Consider the following 7,461-nt stretch of genomic DNA (forward strand, 5'->3'; position numbering starts at 1 on the left):
AACTAAAAAAATGTCATGCCACCATGACATCCATCGTTGCCACATAAATCCGAAGAGCCTTACATAAAACTGCCCATAGCCTTGAGTCAGGTACTGCTGACGATAGGGCTCACACCTGGGCTGAAGGGACGGCTCTATCGCCGGGGATGACCCGTGCACTACACCGTGGGTGGCTCTTTATGGTGGTCGGAGGATGGATGATGCCTGGGAGAATTTGTCGACCAAGGCATGACACTGGAACAACATAGGTTGTCGTGCACAAGAGTACATCAAATCCAATTGGAGATCACATCTTATTTCTTCCCTCCTCTGCTCGGTTTTAGTTATCTAATAATCGTTGTTCTATTTAAAGTAGCCGTTGTGCTCTCGGTTAAAGCAATGCTGATAACGTGTTAGTTGTCATTGTAACTAGAGACGGACAATGGATTAACCATGATCTTTTTATTAATTGATTGATGATGCTGAGTGTTTACACATGGTGAAAAGAATTGAACCCATTAGCAGTCGCGCAATGTGCGCTCGCTCGTCGTGTCCACGTCGGTAGCTTGCATTGTGCGGGTGAGACCAAAAAAATGCAGCGATTGGTCAGGTTGTGGCCAATGAATTTCTAGGAAGCTTCCTCGTCCTTGTTTCCTTCGCTACCAAGCCAGCTCCACATCGACCGGCTCTCCTCTTCTCTCACAGCCAGATCCTCTCTCCCTCGCCTCGTCTCCGACGATTTTGCCTCTCAACAACAAATCCAGATCCGGTGGATGCCACGCTGGGAGGCACCAGGAGCAGGAGAGGTCGCGACCGACGGCGGGAGGAGAGGCCCCAGCGGTGGATGAAACGCTGCAGATCGCCGGCGTCTCCGCCACTCCCCCGCATGCCGCCTCCTCCACTCCCCTTCCCTCACAGCCCCACCCCCTCTCATCTCGTCTGCTACCCCTTTTTTCCTCTCAATACACTCAATAATGAATCCTGATCCATGGAGATGGATGGCAGAGTCCCTATGGTCGATGGCGCCGGGGAGGAGGCAGAGCGGCAGGACGGGTTCTGTCATGCTGGGTGGAGCGGCGGCCGGAACGGGTCACCGGCGTGAGAGGGTGGGGTCCTTTCGTTTGGCCAGGTAAGCAGATATCTAGCTGGTGGTGAATTTCTGAAGATGGTGTGAAGCTAGTCCGGCTTGCTGTGCTGAAATTATTCCTACATTTGATATACATTCTGTACAAGTGTCAGTTAATTCATTCACAACCCATTCATGATTCTTGTTTTTGATTGACTACGACATACTACAGAAATACTCCTATGATATGATTCTCATGCAGCTTCCCTTTTCTAACAGAAATATTCCTACGGACTACATCGCCCTTACTTTCAGAATGTCATACTATAGTTTGCATAGAGCGGGGCATGCTCAGTTTGGAGGCCAAGATGACACCAGATGGACCTTACTTTCAGAATGGCATATCGCTATCTATTCTATTTTCTAAATTTAATCTCTTGAAAGAATCACATCTACTGTATATTCTGATTCTACTGACTTAATCAATAGTTGTTGATCCATATTCCTTGCAACACCGTTGATCTCTTGGTGCGGTGGCGCGAGGCCAACCTGGGTTTGCCGGGGCGATCTCCCTGTCACTGGACGAGGAGGTTGACAAGGACACCGTGGTGGAACTTGGCGACGCAGACCACAGGAGGTAGGAGGAGAAGAAGAAGAACCGGCGCAAGAAGAGGAGGAAGAAGCAGCGGAAGGAGGACGCCACCGCAAACAAGGAGGTTAAATGTTGCAGGCCTATGCTCAGCTCGTGATTATGCAGTATCATGTATTTATTTTAGCAAAAGAGGATTTAGTAGCAATGTCATGTAAAATCACTTTAAATTGGAAGCTACTTTTTCAACTGCATGAAGTCTGAGCTCACTGGAAGTTTTTTTATGTGTGGATCTAGAGGAGCATGTCCGTTGCTTTTCTTTGGTAATGCTATTGTATTGCTACGGTCATTTGTTTAAATATGCCTTACTAGGATTCAATGGTCAATACTATCCAATTTTCTTTTTTTTTCGGACAATATAAATGCAAGTATGTTGTTTCCTGTGCAAAACGCACATACTTTTTGGTTTCGTGAAAATCAAAATGATGCAATGTTTTTGTTTTAACCCATTAAAAGTTAGTGAAACATGTGTGTGCACACTGAAACATTCATGAACTGAATAGCGAATTGAAAACCTTGCATGTGTAGTACAACTGATTTATCTTAGTGACTCGACATCTGTGTTTGATCTTCATGGAGCTGTAGTTGATGAATATATGCCTTTGATCAACAATTATGCAGTACGATTTCTGCTTGTATTGACATCAGTTCTTTCTTTGCACAATTATTAGTTTTGCTGAACACCACAAGATTTGTTTTATGTTTCTTCTTTTTTATGATCCATGTAGCTATTGCAAGATAAGTACCGTTGAAATAGAACTTCATTGTTGCTGCCTCCAGTTCAAAAATAACAAGGTACATGTAGATTGACAGCCAGCTAATATATTGACGACCTACCATCCTCGCATAGTCTCATCCTTGGTGTCAACTCTCTCTCTCTCTCTCTCTCTCTCTCTCTCTCTCTCTCTCTCTTACAACATACCATAAGTTCATCCATCTACGTGTGGGTAAATAATACAGAAAGAACAATCTTAACCTATTAGAGAATTCAGGAATAGCTAATTTCTGGAACACACATAAGGTCATCCATCTAGGTGTGGATAAATAATACACATAGAACAATGTTAACCTATTTAGAGAATTCAATAATTGCTAATTTCTGGAACACACATGCTCTTTGTCAGGTGAAATAGAAAAACATCACGATATGCAATCTGCTACTCAAAGTAAAGAAAGACGAGCATAAATGAGTTTTATGTTTTGCTATGTTACATGCATTCAATTAATTGCTGTTTGTATAAGAGCTATGCCTAAAACTGGAGTGAATTGCTGAAACTGATCATTTAAAAAGCATAATGAATTTGAATATGCAAAACTCCACCAATATTTAACTATTATTCTAAGTTTTTGTGTGCAAGGTCTTGCTGCTTGAAAAACTAATTCTACTGTCATCAACAAGTTGTGAGTGTTATGTGCATAAGAAGTTAACAATTCTTTTTTCTTGTCTATATCTTCTTACAGATATCACATTTGGTTCCAAATTGGTGCTGTGATGTATGCTTCAAGAATTGAAGATCGACACGGTGGCTGAGGGTTGTGTGTTGGCTGTCGGGGCTAGCTGTAGCGGAGGCGACAGCGGCCATTGCTAGCTAGAGGTATTGGCATGCGTCAGCTGGCACACAGCTGCAGCACAGGAGGCATGGTCAGAGGCAAGAAATAAGGAACTCTCTAAAGTATAGTATGAATCTCTCCCTGCACTATTAGCTTGATTTACTTGGTTATCTAGGTCACAGAGCATGTCACTGCTGTTACATGTTTCACTTCACTGTTTTTTTTTCCTTTTTGTAGAGATGATTTCAGTACTCTATCAGTGTGATGTTAATTAGCACCAAGATGCATGTGTCACTCGTTCCATCAAGTGTGTGATGAATTTTGTATTTTGTTCCTGGTGATCTGAAATCCCGGTTTTGTCCCGGCTAAATGTTGCTTAATATACACCTGATATTTTCAATCTGATGCAATAACAATAGATAATGTAAACAAGAAAGTGAAAGGAGCGCCTCCCACCACCGCTTAGCTTTCTCTCACGAGGCGTCACCAGGTGGCGCCCCAACCGCTAGTACAAACCAAGAGGTGATAAACCATCACGGCCTGGCAAAAGACACCTTTTCTTTGTAACACTTGTAGAGGGAAAGTGTGGACGTAGCCAGCAATTGGTCAATCAATACTCGGCGTTCGGCATGAGGATCAGTCTCTCAACCGAGTGTGGCTAGCGTAGCGAGCGACTGGTCCATCCTTGCAACACCCGAGTGAACAGTCCACATCATTGTTGTTAGTTTATCTCCAATATCTCAAAGAATTGCTGCGAGCGTGTGACATATCAGACACACACACACACACATGCCAAGTAGTTCAATCCATTTCTGGATCTCTACCAAGATGATCGAGAACGGCGCATGGTGTGGATTTATGTAGGAACCGCTCGTTGCCAGGATTACTAGAAGAGCTCTCATTCACTTTGTGTGTTGGGACTTGGGAGGCATGCCAAACGGATGCGTTGGCTCTTTGGCTAGCTATAGGAGCAGGCTGCATGCATGCGTGATCGAACTCAACTTGCAGCCCGGCTCTTTTACCCTCCCTCACCCGAAGCACACGCCCTTCTTTTCTTGTTCCTAGAAGCACTACACGATCTTGGCATCACACGTTTTCATTTTATTTTTTTGGTTGATCTCAACATGAGAACATGTAAAAGTAGTTTAACCAAATAGATTGACCATAATGCCAAAAAACAAGTTTTTTTGCAGTTTCAGAAATAAAAAAAAGGATGAATGGGCTCAATGGACCAGCCCAGCGCGGGAGGGTGGCGCGCCCGTTCATGTACAACGTATACGTATATGGTGGGCGTTTCTAAAAAAATGTATATGACAGGTGAAGATTTATAAAATATGACTATCGTGCCCTTACTTATGAAGAGGTATGGGCTAATCTAAGTCGTTTTTGTGTTTTTTTTAAACGGAGGCAAAAGAATTGCCCCATCGATTAATTAAGAAGAAAATAATTGCCCAATTAATTTACGGAAAACTGGGCGAAAACTGATTCAGACAAACTCACTCAACACGAAGCACCACGGCCACTTAGATGACCTGCCAAGTGCTCCCAACACCCAACAAGAATAACCTTCAACACTTCTATAATGCAACGGAACCCAGGGTGAGAAAATGGCAATGATGACTCAAAATACCAAGGCCATGTCGACAACACAAGAAAACAAGCACAATCCATCATGACATCGCGGATGCCTTCCCTCTCGCATCATCAACCATAGGAACCTCCAGCTGTTCACTTGACAAAGGTGAATCTTGTCCCTCGCTCGAGGTCGTCGACGTGTCCACCTTCATATGATCCACTGACAAACTCAGACATAGCTCCCTAAGCTCGGGCATGACCTGCAGTACCGGAGCCACAAGCACGGCAATGGATTCGCCCTCAGTGGAAGACAACATAGGATGGGAGGTAGGCATCGAGGATGAATTGTCTCCAACACGAGGGGAGAAGGAGCCATATAACTCCACCCTCCTATCCTCCACGGAGAAAACACCGGCCGCACAAGGAGAGTGCGGCGTCAGAGAGGTCTGCAACATAGCTGGCGCAAGGGAGAGTCTACTCAGAGCAGCCTCCGCTCGCTCTAAAAAGCTCCCAACACGCGCCAAACAACCTTGCAGCAACACAATCTGATCAGTCAAAGCGGACTGCAACATCAGCTCCGACAAGGTTAGTGAGCCAGCGGTACCAGAGACGACAGACACCCAAGTCCAACGATGAAACGGACCCTCACATGAAGCAAGAGCAGGACGATGCACGACGTCGAGCTGCAACATGCGCCACACATCAAGGCATGGCAGTGAGCTTAGAGGACGCCATGGGTTGCAACATCCACACGCACGATGACAGTTCTCCAAACAACGGGAGCACCGCAACGGCTCTTTGCAAACAGCCGTGCGATGACCATGAGCGAAGCATCTGTAACATCTACCGCGAAGCCAAGCGGAGATGGGACGAGGAGCCATTGTCGAGGAAGGAAACGAAGCCGGACGACACGGGCCGCGCCGCGGTAGCACCTCCTGCCAACTCTCATTTGTGTTTGCGTCATGCCCCCACGCACACCCCTCTAGAGTCGAGGGCCTTGGTGGCAGCCGGCGGTGTCTAGGGAGCCAACTCCTCTTCGTCATCTTCATCGTCATCGTCGTCAGCAGCAGAGGCACACAACACGGCCCGTGGTGGCAGCGTCATGACCATTTCCTCTTCACAGCCTACGGCGTCCCCATTGACAGAGGCAACTGAAGGAAATATGCCCTAGAGGCAATAATAAAGTTAATATTTATTTCCTTATATCATGATAAATGTTTTATTATTCATGCTAGAATTGTATTAGTCGGAAACATAATGCATGTGTGAATACATAGACAAACATATTGTCACTAGTATGCCTCTATTTGACTAGCTCGTTGATCAAAGATGGTTATGTTTCCTAACCATAAACATGAGTTGTCATTTGATTAACATGGTCACATCATTAGGAGAATGATGTGATTGACTTGACCCATTCTGTTAGCTTAGCACACGATCGTTTAGTATTCTGCTATTGCTTTTTTCATAACTTATACATGTTCCTATGACTATGAGATTATGCAACTCCTGTTTACCAAAGGAACACTTTGTGTGCTACCAAATGTCACAACGTAACTGAGTGATTATAAAGATGCTCTACAGGTGTCTCCGAAGGTACTTGTTGGGTTGGCATATTTCAAGATTAGGATTTGTCACTCCGAATATCGAAGAGGTATCTTTGGGCCCTCTCGGTAATGCACATCACTTAAGCCTTGCAAGCATTGCTACTAATGAGTTAGTTGCGGGATGATGTATTACAGAATGAGTAAAGAGACTTGCCGGTAACGAGATTAAACTAGGTATTGAGATACCGACGATCGAATCTCGGGCAAGTAACATACCGATGACAAAGAGAACAACGTATGTTGTTATGCGGTTTGACCAATAAAGATCTCCGTAGAATATGTAGGAGCCAATATGAGCATCCAGGTTCCGCTATTGGTTATTGACCGAAGACGTGTCTCGGTCGTGTCTACATAGTTCTCGAACCCGTAGGGTCCGCACGCTTAAAGTTCGATGACGGTTATATTATGAGTTTATGTGTTTTTATGTACCGAAGGAGTTTGGAGTGCCGGATGAGATCGGGGACATGACGAGGAGTCTCAAAATGGTCGAGACGTAAAGATTGATATATTGGACGACTATATTCGGACATCGGAAAGGTTCCGAGTGATTCGGGTATTTTCGGGAGTATCGGGGAGTTACAGGAATTCGAATTGGGCCTTAATGGGCCATACGGGAAAGGAGAGAAAGGCCTCAAAGGGTGGACGCACCCCTCCCCATGGGCTGGTCCGAATTGGACTAGGGAGGGGGGGCGCCCCCTTCCTTCCTTCTCCTTTTCCCTTCCCTTTCCTTCCCTCCTACTCCTACTACTTGGAAGGGCTCCTAGTTCTACTAGGAAAGGGGGAATCCTACTCCCGGTGGGAGTAGGACTCCCCTAGGGCGCGCCATAGAGAGGGCCGGCCCTCCCCCTCCTCCACTCCTTTATATACGGGGGCAGGGGGCACCCCAAAGAGACAACAATTGATCTCTTAGCCATGTGCGCTGCCCCCCTTCACCATAATCCACCTCGATCATATCGTAGCAGTGCTTAGGCGAAGCCCTGCGTCGGTAGAACATCATCATCGTCACCACGCCGTCGTGCTGACGAAACTCTCTC

The 7,461-nt window shown here is 45.7% G+C and overlaps 1 long non-coding RNA gene across 1 annotated transcript; it reads left to right on the forward strand.

The window, feature by feature from the left end:
* Positions 1-609: 609 nt before the first annotated feature.
* On the forward strand, positions 610-3,588 carry LOC123104346 (uncharacterized). Its single transcript, XR_006450281.1, has 3 exons — positions 610-1,108; positions 1,325-1,761; positions 3,156-3,588. It is a non-coding gene; the product is annotated as an uncharacterized lncRNA (long non-coding RNA).
* The last annotated feature ends 3,873 nt before the right edge of the window (positions 3,589-7,461 follow it).

The sequence above is a fragment of the Triticum aestivum genome, chromosome 5A (assembly GCF_018294505.1).
Source record: "Triticum aestivum cultivar Chinese Spring chromosome 5A, IWGSC CS RefSeq v2.1, whole genome shotgun sequence".
NCBI classification, from domain to species: domain Eukaryota; kingdom Viridiplantae; phylum Streptophyta; class Magnoliopsida; order Poales; family Poaceae; genus Triticum; species Triticum aestivum.